Raw genomic sequence first — 13,309 nt, 5'->3', positions numbered from 1 at the left:
CATGCCTACTTTCAATAACTGGTGTACCATGACACCCAGGTCTCGCTGCATCTCCCCTTTTCCTAGTCGGCCACCATTTAGATAATAGTCTGCTTTCCTGTTTTTGCCACCAAAATGGATAACCTCACATTTATCCACATTATACTGCATCTGCCAAACATTTGCCCACTCACCCAGCCTATCCAAGTCACCTTGCAGTCTCCTAGCATCCTCCTCACAGCTAACACTGCCCCCCAGCTTAGTGTCATCCGCAAACTTGGAGATATTGCCTTCAATTCCCTCATCCAGATCATTAATATATATTGTAAATAGCTGGGGTCCCAGCACTGAGCCTTGCGGTACCCCACTAGTCACTGCCTGCCATTGTGAAAAGGACCCGTTTACGGGCATGAGTGCGTGTAAATATATATGTGTGTGTGAAATAATATAGTATATCGTAGTTCAGAGCTTATTTGTTAAGTTTAATAGCGTGATGGCTGTCAGGAAGAAGCTGTTCCTCAATGTAGATGTTACCGTTTTCAGTTTACAAAAGTCGGACGTGACTCCAGAAGTCGGGCATCAGTCAGTCCACAAGCCGTGAGAGTCAGTCAGTCTAAAGGGCATGAGTTAATCCCAAGGCAGTGAGTGAGTCCACAGGTCATGAGTAAATCGCTCACTGCCCCCTCTCCTCCACTGACATGCCACACTTCCGCCTGGCTCTAGGATGCACCCCCTACTGAAGCCGCCCTCATCCCCTGCATGAGCCCCCGCCCCCCATTTCTCATCAGCTCACGAGAACCCCCACCTGAAGCTGTGCCCCTCCCTTGGCTGCACAATGTTTACCACCCCCACCTCACCCTGACAGCCCCCACCTCAAAAAAATGTTTTGCACAAAAGCTTCTGTGTTCATTAACAACTGAAATTGTCTTTAGGCTGCTTTTTCAACATCATGTCAGGAAATGTTAGAGGTCAAGGTGATGTGGCTATTGCTGTAGTATCCTCTAGGATAGCAGCTACATTTCTGCCTGGTGGAAGAACTACACATTCTCGATTCAAGATGCCCATCCAAGTGGCCGAGGATACATTGTGCAACATCGAGAAGAACTCTAAGACGGCACATTTCACGAGGCAAGTGAAAGTCATTGTTTGGGATGAATGTCCAATGATTAGGAGAGAATGCCTTGAAGTTGTGGACAGAACTCTTCCAGATGTCTTCAGCAACACTAAGCATTTTGGTGCCCCCCTGCCAGTACAGGCCTCAATGACTGATCTGCCAGCCCTCAGTGACTGAGCTGCCAGCCCAAAAATCCATTCCACCCACAAACTCCTTACTAGCCCTCTGGAAACCAGTACCTTTGGCCCAACATACTAGCTCAACAGAAATATGAAGGGAAATGTCAAAGGTTTCTTGAAGGATGGAACATCGCCCAAGAATGTTGTCATTAATAGCGTGCTTCGTTGAATGATGACTTCTGAGATATTCACAGATTTTCCTTCTTAAAATTTGACCGCTGACTTTCTCTATATTAAAATTGTCTCTTTTTATCAACAGGAAATAATCATCAAGGCAGCGAGCAGCAGAACACAACAAGACTCAACAAGACACAACAAGTAAAAACTTAATAAATCTCATCTTTAAAATTTAAATTGTTCTTATATTTTAAGAGTCATTCACATTTTAAACTTTAATAACACCTTTTTGCACTTTTAATGCTGTGTGTTCTTCTTCACAATAGAACGTAATAGGCAGGAACGGCTGCTCTGTGGGAGAGCCACTAAGAGTGCATGGGGGGGAGGTTGTTTGGAGATGCACTGAATGTGTGGGTGGGAGGGGAATGGCAAGGAGCAGAGTGGGGGGGGGGGGGGGGGGGGGTGAAGGTAGGTGGGGTGACTGAGTGAACTGCCAGCGTACCAGGCGTGAGTCACTGCACTGCCAGCCCACGAGCCGTGAGTTAGTGAACTGCCTGCCCACCAGCTGTAAGTGACTGAACTGCCAGCCCAATAATCCATTCAGTCCACCCTCTTCCCCCTTCTCTCTTACAGTCTCACCTGTTTTGGGCAGAATTTCTGGCAGTTTCTCAGCCGCCAGCCTGCCAGGTCTGAGTGATTGTACTGCCAGGCCTCAGTGACTGAGTTGCCAGCCCTCAGTGACTGTGCTGCCAGCCCAAAAATCCATTTGGCCCACAAATTCCATACTAGCCCTCTGGAAATCAGTACCTTCGGCCCCCAACACTCATACTAGCGCAACAAAAAGCCCCCCCCCCTCCCCCACTGGCCAGCAATATTGGAATTGGTGGAGAGGTGGAATATTGTGTTGGCTGTCCATCCCTCCCGTGTGATGCTGGGACCCAACGGGTCCCACTTAGTCTAGTAGATAATAAAATTTAGCGGGCATTTTATCTACCGGTAGGTCTTCCTTGGTCCTGAAAACTCCAATGAGCCAACCAAAATGCCCGGTCAGCGAAGAAGATTGCCTATGGCTGCCCTCAACTGCCTTTAACTAAATAGCGACCCCACTCCACTGCACTACGAATTCAAAAGAACCATGCCGACCATATTTTACTCGCGGAAAATTGTTCAACATGCTGAAAATTTTTCTGTGACCTAGCTGAGGCCACAAGTATTCAGGAACTTCCCTCGAGCATGAAGGAGTGTTCCAGCGACCTCATAGGTCCTCCTAGGACCACGTGTCGACCATGCTGCGAGTTTGAAGGTCGAAGACACTCTTCTAAACTCGCAGATTAGGTCGCCCACGTGGGACAGCCCCTTTAGTTCCAAGACTGTCAAAGATTAGGATGTAGCTCGTGAGATTGCTTTGGGGTTATTGGACAGTGAAGAGAAGAGATTGACAAAGTTAGGGGCTGCTTGAGAAGATGGTTAAGTTAAAAAATAAAAGGGCCCCTCTGTTCTGGGCTTGAACATGTTGTAATATGCCCTCTATGAATCGCAGTACTACAGTGGGTTCAATACAGTGAGAATGCTTGGCCCAACTGTGACACGTGCTGGGTGCGTGCCAGTACAATGTAATGTAATTGCACGGGCAATATTTTAAAGTACCAAAGCATTGAGCAGTATTGTCATCTTTTGCATGAATGATGTTAAATTCAGTGGAGGTTCGTGCTGAATTTACAGACTAGGGCAAATCTGAATAGAGATTATGATGTTTTAGGCCTGATGATTTCCTACTCCTTCCTGTCTTGTTGTTTTGTCTTTTAGATGGTCATTGATTGTTTCTAAGCCTTTCTGTGACTGGAATAAATATTGTCAGGAATCTCTCCCTGTATATGAGAAGATAGTTACCTTCCCATTAGGAGATCAGCTTTTCTGAGTAATACATCTTACTAGCACTACAGATTTATTCCCCAGATATTCACTGGGGCCAAAATGTGTTATGTCAAATGTCAATATGTCTTTCACTAAGACACTCGAGATTAGCTAGTAAATTAAACTATTAAGCTGCTATATTAAGCAGAATAATTTACAGGGGCACAGAACATGTCCTTTCTCCATACAAGCAAATGGTTCAAGACAGTTCAACATTCACTACATTAGGAACAGTTGATCACGTGGTGCGTTCACAGGGATATATATACCAAGTGTTATTCTTCGCACTTCTTCTTGCAATTTTTTAAACTTATTCCTCATCTTTTGATTCTAAAATTATGTCTATTTTTTTTGCTGGAGTTCAGAGAGCCAAATGGGGTTCCAGGGCAGGAGGTACAATGACTGACTGACATCCCATGCCACCAGGTTCAGGAACAGCTACTTTCTTAGGCCTTAGAACCAACCCTACATAACCCTGATTCTACCTCGACAATGAAACCTCTTCTATAATGTTGTCTAATTTATCTATAATTTGTTTTTGAGTGTTAGCTTCTTTGTGCCTGTGATGCCACTACACACAATACTTTTCATTGTGTGCCTGAACCACACCATACTTGTGCATATGACAATAAACTTGAACTTGAACTTAAGCATGATTTTTCTTTATTCAGGCCATGTACTCTCAATGACTTGCTTCATATCCCAATATATTCATTTGTTGGACATGATAGACCCTGAATTTTGTAATGTTTTTCACATGTATCAAATGCTATATCAATGTAGCCCAAACAAGCTCCAATCCCATGAAGCTATCCAAACGTATTTTAATTGTTTCGACCACTTCCTCTGGTGCCTCGTTCACAATCCCACTACCTTCTGTGTGAAAAAACATATCTCTCAGAAACATTTTAAATCGTTCCCCTCTCACTTTAAACTTATGCACTCTAGTTTTAGACTCCTCTACTCTGGAGGAAAAACTTTATCCATGCTCATCATGATTAAATATCTATAGCTTCAGCTTCCATCATTGTATTCCCAGCCAATATATAACCATATAACAATTACAGCACGGAAACAGGCCATCTCGGCCCCTTCTAGTCCGTGCCTAAATCTTACTCTCACCTAGTCCCATCTACCTGCACTCAGAACATAACCCTCCATTCCTTTCCCGTCCATATACCTATCCAATTTATTTTTAAATGATAAAATCGAACCTGCCTCCACCACTTCCACTGGAAGCTAATTCCACACAGCTACCACTCTCTAAGTAAAGAAGTTCCCCCTCATGTTGCCCCTAAACTTTTGTCCCTTAATTCTCAAATCATGTCCTCTTGTTTGAATCTTCCCTCCTCTCAATGGAAAAAGCTTATCCACGTCAACTCTATCTATCCCTCTCATAATTTTAAAGACCTCTATCAACTCCCCTCTTAACCTTCTGTGCTCCAAAGAATAAAGACCAATCTTGTTCAACCTTTCTCTGTAATTTAGGTGCTGAAACCCAGGCAACATTCTAGTAAATCTCCTCTATACTCTCTATAGGACAGACAGGGCACGTATGTGAGGATGCTCTTCATTGACTATAGCTCTGCATTCAATACGGTCATCCCCACCAAGCTCACCACCAAACTCCACCAGCTAGGCCTCAGCTCACCAATATGCGCTTGGATCCTGAACTTTCTCACGGAGCGACCGCAGGCAGTGAGACTGGGCCCGCACCTGTCCTCCACCATCACCCTGAGCACCGGCACACCACAGGGTTGTGTACTAAGCCCCATGCTCTACTCCCTCTTCACTCACGACTGTGACCCTGCATTCGACACCAACACTATCGTGAAGTTTGCAGACGACACAACAGTGATTGGGCTGATCACCAACGGTGATGAAACAAAATACAGAGCTGAGGTGCACAACCTGGCGGACTGGTGCGCCAATAACAACTTGGCACTAAACACCTCCAAGACCAAGGAGCTGATTATTGACTTCAGGAGGTCCCATTCTGGAGAATACGCCCCAATCTCCATTTATGGGGAAAGTGTGGAGAGAGTGTCCAGCTTTAAGTTTCTGGGCACTCACATTTCAGAAGACCTCACATGGTCCACAAACACCGCCGCGCTGGTCAAGAAGGCACAGCAACGACTGTTCTTCCTGAGGACATTAAAAAAGACTGGTCTGCCCCAACAGCTGCTGACAACGTTCTACCGCTGCACCACAGAGAGCATACTAACGTATGGCATCTCTGTGTGGTATCTCAGCTGCACGGAGGCGGAGAGGAGAGCTCTTCAGTGCGTCGTCAACAGAGCGCAGAGGATCATCGGGACAGAGCTACCAGCCTTGGAGGGCATCTACCACACGCGGTGCTTCAGGAAGGCCCTCAGCATCCATAAGGACTCATCACACCCCTGCCACGGTCTGTTTCAACTACTTCCCTCCGGCAGACGTTACAAGGCCTTCTACGCCCGAACCTCCAGACTCAGGAACAGATTCATCCCAAGAGCTATAGCGGCTCTGAACCGGCCCTAATGAGTGCCCCCCCACCCACCCCCTTTGGACAGTCTCCCTCAGATGGTCACGTCAATCAATTCAGCTTGTTTATTTATGTATTGTATTTATTTACCTTTCTTGTACATCAGTGGAGCTGCACACTAAATCTCGTTGCACTGACGTGCAATGACAATAAAAGATATATTATTATTATTATTATTATTATATTTTGATGACATATTTCCTATAATTTGGTGACCAGAATTGTACACCATACTCCAGAATTGGCTTCACCAATGCCTTGTACAATTTTAACATTACATCCCAACATCTATACTCAATGCTCTGATTTATAAAGGCCAGCACACCAAAAACTTTCTTTACCACCCTATCTACATGAGATTCCACCTTCAGGGAACTATGCACAGTTATTCCTAGATCCTTCTGTTCAACTGCATTCCTCAATTCGCTACCATTCACCATGTACGTCCTATTTTGATTTGTCCTGCCAAGATGTAGCACCTCACACTTATCAGCATTAAACTCCATCTGCCATCTTTCAGCCCATTCTTCCAAATGGCCTAAATCTCTCTGGAAATCTACTTCATTATCCACAACACCACCCATGTTAGTATCATCTGCATACTTACTAATCCAATTTACCACACCATCATCCGGTTCATTGATGTATATGACAAACAACAGTGGACCCAACACAGATCCCTGAGGCACCCCACTAGTCACCGGCCTCCAACCTGACAAACAGTTTTCCACAATTACTCTCTGGTATCTCCCATTCAGCCACTATTGCATCCATCTTGCTACTCCACTATTAATACCCAACAATTGAACTTTCTTAACCAACCTTCCATGTGGAACCTTGTAAAAGGCCTTACTGAAGTCCATATAAACAACATCCACTGCTTTACCCTCATCAATTTCCCTCTTCAAAAAATTCAAAAAGATTAGTCAAACATGACCTTCCAGGCACAAATCCATGTTGACTGTTCCTAATCAGACCCTGTTTATCCAGATGATTATATGTATTATCTCTAAGTATCGTTTCCATTAATTTGCCCACCACTGACGTCAAACTAACAGGTCTATAATTGCTAGGTTTACTCTTAGAACCCTTTTTAAACAATGGAACAACATGCACAGTACACCAATCCTCCGGCACCATTCCCGTTTCTAATGACATTTGAAATATTTCTGTCATAGCCCCTGCTATTTCTACACTAACTTCCCTCAATGTCCTATGGAATATCCTGTCAGGACCTGGAGACTTATCCACTTTTATATTTTTCAAAAGTGTCAGTACCTCCTCTTCTTTGATCCTCATAGTTTCCATAGCTGCCCTACTTGTTTCCCTTACCTCACATAATTCAATATCCTTCTCCTTGGTGAATACCGAAGAAAATAAATTGTTCATTATCTCCCCCATCTCTTTTGGCTCTGCACATAGCTGTCCACTCTGACTCTCTACTGGACCAATTTTATCCCTCGTTATCCTTTTGCTATTAATATAGCTGTAGAAACACTTTGGATTTACTTTCACCTTACTTGCCAAAGCAACCTCATATCTTCTTTTAGCTTTTCTAATTTATTTCTTAAAATTCTTTTTACATTCTTTATACTCCTCAAGCACCTCATTTACTCCATGCTGCCTATATTTATTGTAGATCTCTCATTTTCCGAACCAAGTGTCCAATTTCCCTTGAAAACCATGGCTCTTTCCAATTATTACTCTTTCCTTTCAACCGAACAGGGACATAAAGATTCTGTACTCTTAAAATTTCACCTTTAAATGTCCTCCATTTCTCTACTACATCCTTCCCATAAAACAAAATGTCCCAATTCACTCCTTTTAAATCCTTTCGCATCTCCTAAAAGTTAGCCTTTTTCCAATCAAAAATCTCAGCCCTTGGTCCATATCTGACCTTCTCCATAATTATATTAAAACTAATGGCATTGTGATCACTGCACCCGAAGTGCTCCCCAACACATACCTCCGTCACCTGACCTGTCTCATTTCCTAACAGGAGGTCCAGCACTGCCCCTTCTCTAGTAGGTACCTCTATGTATTGCTGCAAAAAACTATCCTGCACACATTTTACAAACTCCAAACCATCCAGCCCTTTTACAGAATGTGTTTCCCAGCCTATGTGTGGAAAATTGAAATCTCCCACAGTCACTACCTTGTGCTTACCGCTAATATCTGCTATCTCCTTACATATTTTCTCTTCCTATAATACACCCCTATAAGTGTTGCTACACCTTTCCCATTTCTCAGTTCCACCCAAATAGCCTCCCTAGACGAACCCTCTAATCTATCCTGCCAAAGCACTGCTGTAATATCTTTCCTGACAAGCAATGCAACACCTCCACCTTTTGCCCCTCCAATTCTATCACACCTGAAGCAACAAAATCCTGGAATATTTAGTTTCCAATCACAGCCCTCCTGCAACCATGTTTCACTAATCGCCACAACATCATACTTCTATGCGTCAATCCAGGCTCTAAGCTCATCCTTCTTTCTTACAATGCTCCTAGCATTAAAATAGACACATTTAAGAAACCCACCACCTCTTATTCTCTGTTTATTATCTTTTTCTTCTTTCTCCCCTACATTTTGGGTCACAGTGCTACCCTTCTCTGCCTCCTGCCTCACACACTGTCTACTAGCTTTCTCTATTTGAGTCCCTCCCCCTAACCATTCTAGTTTAAAGACTCCCCAATAGCCTTTGCAAATCTCCCCGCCAGGATATTGGTTCCCCTCGGGTTCAAGTACAACCCGTCCTTTTTGTACAGGTCACACCTTCCCCAAAAGAGGTCCCAATGATCCAGAAACATGAATCCCTGCCCTCTGCACCAGTCCCTCAGCCACACATTTATCCTCCACCTCATTCCATTCCTACTCTCACTGTCGCGTGGTACAGGCAGTAATCCTGAGATTGTTACTTTTGCAGTCCTTCTCCTTAACTCTCTTCCTAACTCCCTAAATTCTCCTTTCAGGACCTCTTCTCTTTTTCTACCTATGTCATTGGTACCTATATGTACCACGATCTCTGGCTCCTCTCCCTCCCATTTCAGGATATCTTGGACACGTTCAGACACATCCCAGATCCTGGCACCAGGGAGGCAAACTACCATCCGGTTCTCCTGACTGCGTCCACAGAATCGCCTGTCTGACCCCCTAACTATAGAGTCCCCTATTACTATTGCCCTCCTCTTCCTTTCCCTACCCTTCTAAGCAACAGGACCGGTATCTGTGCCGGTAGCCTGGCTGCTATTGCTACCCCCCGGTAGGCTGTCCCCCCCAACAATACTCAGACAGGAGTACTTATTGCCAAGGTGTACAGCCACCGGGGTACTCTCTAGTCCCTGCCTCTGCCCCTTGCCCCTCCTAATATTTAAGAGGGAGTTTAGATGTGGCCCTTGTGGCTAAAGGGATCAGGGGGTATGGAGAGAAGGCAGGTACAGGATACTGAGTTGGATGATCAGCCATGATCATATTGAATGGCGGTGAAGGGCCGAATGGCCCACTCCTGCACCTATTTTCTATGTTTCTATGGTTCTAACCGTGACCCACTTGTCTGCCTCCTGTGGTTTTGGAGTGACCTCCTCACTCTCCCTGACCAGACAGAGGTCATTGAGCTGCTGCTCCAGGTCCCTAATACGGTCCCTTGGGAACCCCATCTCAACGCACCTGACGCAGATGTGGATGTCTGGAAGGATATCAGACTCCATGCCTTCCCACATCTGACATCCAGAACAGTAAACTGCCCTGGCACTCCCTTTTTGCAGGGAGTGCTAAAAGGAACTGCAGATGCTGAACGCCGGAACAAAATACAAAGTGCTGGAAGAAATCAGCAGGGCAGGCAGCATTTGTGGATGTAAATGGGCATGTAATATTTGAGGTTGGGGCCTTTCCTTCGACTGACCCAGGAGTGGTTGGTGCGGCTGGTGCAGCATCCGGGTGGTAATATCCAGCCCACCAGTCTTGGTAGCATTTATTTTGCATTATTTTGTCTTTAAATACAAGATAGAATAAACCATATGGGTAGATTCCAATTGGTTCAGCAAACTTCACTATCAGGGATAGAAAAGGAAAAATCTTCACAGATTTTTTTGCTAACCCTGCATTTGTATTGAATCTCCATTTTCACAGGGTGGTAACTCACTTGAAAATCTAGTGTACTGCAAGTGCTTTAGAAAAACATGAATGGGTAACCAAATACTAGCATCAAAGAACACTTTTATATTTGACTGGATTCACCTGTATAATTCTTTTCAGGGTTTATCATTTCAACGGGATTAGCAAATTAATATGAGCTTACTGATAAATTCTTTGTTGCAAAGCTTTCATCCTGTGTTTGAAGAGTCAATGCGTAAATGGACCTCTCTAGTTGTGCGATCACCCGATAGCTAGTACATTTCCTTCTGTCTTGCAGGGATGGATTGCAGTGCCCATTCTGCACTGTGAATAATGACCACACTTGCAAGTAGGCATCAGCAAGGGAGTTTGTTATTTGTTATGTGTTTTACTGTCACCAAATCCTCCTCCCAACAGAATCTGAACATTTTAAATACATCTGTTTCCAGTTTGTTGCAACAGTTTGTTTTTGTGTTAACAATATTTTTCAGTACTTTGGAATCATTTTTTGTGGTGTCTAGTCATGATTTTTAAATACTTACATCGCACCCAATGGTTTGTCTAATTACTGATTTTCAGGAAATACCACAGCAACTCACCACATCTTCTTGCCATTTACAACAATCTAGGTCTGGAATTAGAACCACTGAAAGGAACAAAAGTTGTAATGTATACCAAGACATGGCCTAAGCAAGCCACAGTTAAATTGTTTGCCAGCCTGAGTAATAAATGTGGCAGATATTTTTGTTGATAGTCTTTTGGTCGCTGGTATGAACAACAAAATAATTGTTCCTATTATGTAACATAGAAAAATAGATAGAAACATAGAAATAATAGATATTTAAAAAAATATTGCAACATTTTACATTGTTTTTGAAATGTTATGGTTATCTTAATTTCCTTTAATTGCTTTTTAACATAATTGCGATTTTGAAGTATTAGAAAATGATTCAAAATTCATATTTTTGCTAAGTTCTTCAACGTGATAAGATTTAAAATAGTTAGTAAATGCATTTATAACTTGAAATGTTTTGAGGTAAATTAACTTCCATATTCAGCCGTTGGTGAGAGGAGGAGTTGCCTGGAGCTGTAAGTATAAAAACAGCGCGGGGCTTGCGTTTACAGAGGCCCGGGGAGCCGTTGGTGAGAGGAGGAGTTGCCTGGAGCTGTAAGTATAAAAACAGCGCGGGGCTTGCGTTTACAGAGGCCCGGGGAGCCGTTGGTGAGAGGAGGAGTTGCCTGGAGCTGTAAGTGTAAAAACAGCGCGGGGCTTGCGTTTACAGAGGCCCGGGGAGCCGTTGGTGAGAGGAGGAGTTGCCTGGAGCTGTAAGTATAAAAACAGCGCGAGGCTTGCGTTTACAGAGGCCCGGGGAGCCGTTGGTGAGAGGAGGAGTTGCCTGGAGCTGTAAGTATAAAAACAGCGCGAGGCTTGCGTTTACAGAGGCCCGGGGAGCCGTTGGTGAGAGGAGGAGTTGCCTGGAGCTGTAAGTATAAAAACAGCGCGGGGCTTGCGTTTACAGAGGCCCGGGGAGCCGTTGGTGAGAGGAAGAGTTGCCTGGAGCTGTAAGTGTACCCAAATCTGTAACGTTCCATCTCACTTCCAGAGAAGGATTCTGGTGGGAGCCTCTGATTGGTGGAAGAGGATCAGAGGAAGCAGCTGATTGGCTTGTATCCCGGGTAAGGCTTTATTGTATTCGGATAAGGGGGAGAATGAGGGCCAGGGCAGTTCACTGTTCTGGATGTCAGATGTGGGAGGTCATGGAGTCTGAGTGCCCTGCAGACATCCACATCTGCGCCAGGTGCGTCGAGATGGGGCTCCTAAGGGACCGTGTTAGGAACCTGGAGCAGCAACTCGATGACCTCTGTCTGCACAGGGAGAGCGAGGAGGTCATAGGAAGGAGTTACAGGGAGGTGGTCACTCCAAGACCACGGGAGACAGAAAACTGGGTCACAGTTAGGAAGGGCAATGGGCAGAGGCAGGGACTGGTGAGTACCCCGGTGGCTGTACACCTTGAAAATAAGTACTCGTGTTTGAGTAAGGGTGGGGGAGACAGCCTACCTGGGGGCAGCGACAGCGTCCGGGCCTCTGGCACAGAGACCGGTCCTGTTGCTCAGAAAGGTAAGGAAAAGAAGAGGAGGGCAATTGTAATAGGGGACTCTATAGTCAGGGGGTCCGATAGGCGATTCTGTGGACGCAGACAGGAGTCCCGGATGGTAGTTTGCCTCCCTGGTGCCAGGGTCAGGGATGTGTCTGAACGTGTCCAAGAAATCCTGAAATGGGAGGGAGAGGAGCCTGAGGTTGTGGTGCATATAGGTACCAACGACATAGGTAAAAAAAGAGAAGAGGTCCTGAAAGAAGAATTTAGGGAGTTAGGTAGAGAGTTAAGGAGAAGGACTGGAAAGGTAACAATCTCAGGATTACTGCCTGTGCCACGCGACAGTGAGAGTAGGAATGGAGCGAGGTGGAGGATAAATGCGTGGATGAGAGACTGGTGCAGTGGGTATGGATTCAAGTTTCTGGATCATTGGGACCTCTTTTGGGGAAGGTGCGACCTGTACAGAAAGGACGGGTTGCACTTGAACTCAAGGGGGACCAATATCCTGGCGGGGAGATTTGCAAAGGCTACTGGGGAGACTTTAAACTAGTATGGTTGGGGGGAGGGACTCAAATTGGGAAAGCTAGCAGTCAGTGTGTGAAGCAGGGGGCAGAGAATGGTAGCACTCTGACCCAAAATGTAGGGGAGAGAGAAGAAAAAGAAAATAATCAGAGAATAAGAGAGGGTGGGTTTCTTAAATGTGTATATTTTAATGCTAGGAGCATTGTAAGAAAAGTGGATGAACTTAGAGCCTGGATTGACACCTGGAAGTATGATGTTGTGGCGATCAGTGAAACATGGTTGCAGGAGGGCTGTGATTGGAAACTAAATATTCCAGGATTTCATTGCTTCAGGTGTGATAGAATTGGAGGGGCAAGAGGTGGAGGTGTTGCATTGCTTATTAGGGAAGATATTACAGCAGTGCTTTGGCAGGATAGATTAGAGGGCTCATCTAGGGAGGCTATTTGGGTGGAACTGAGAAATGGGAAAGGGGTAGCAACACTTATAGGGGTGTATTATAGACCGCCAAATGGGGAGCGAGAATTGGAAGAGCAAATATGTAAGGAGATTGCAGATATTAGTAGTAAGCACAAGGTAGTGATTGTGGGAGATTTCAATTTTCCACACATAGACTGGGAAACACATTCTGTAAATGGGCTGGATGGGTTGGAGTTTGTAAAATGTGTGCAGGATAGTTTTTTGCAACAATACATAGAAGTACCTACTAGAGAAGGGGCGGTACTGGACCTCCTGTTAGGAAATGAGATGGGTC

The sequence above is a fragment of the Amblyraja radiata genome, chromosome 1 (genome assembly GCF_010909765.2).
Source record: "Amblyraja radiata isolate CabotCenter1 chromosome 1, sAmbRad1.1.pri, whole genome shotgun sequence".
Lineage (NCBI taxonomy): Eukaryota > Metazoa > Chordata > Chondrichthyes > Rajiformes > Rajidae > Amblyraja > Amblyraja radiata.
Note: the sequence above shows the minus strand (reverse complement) of the source record.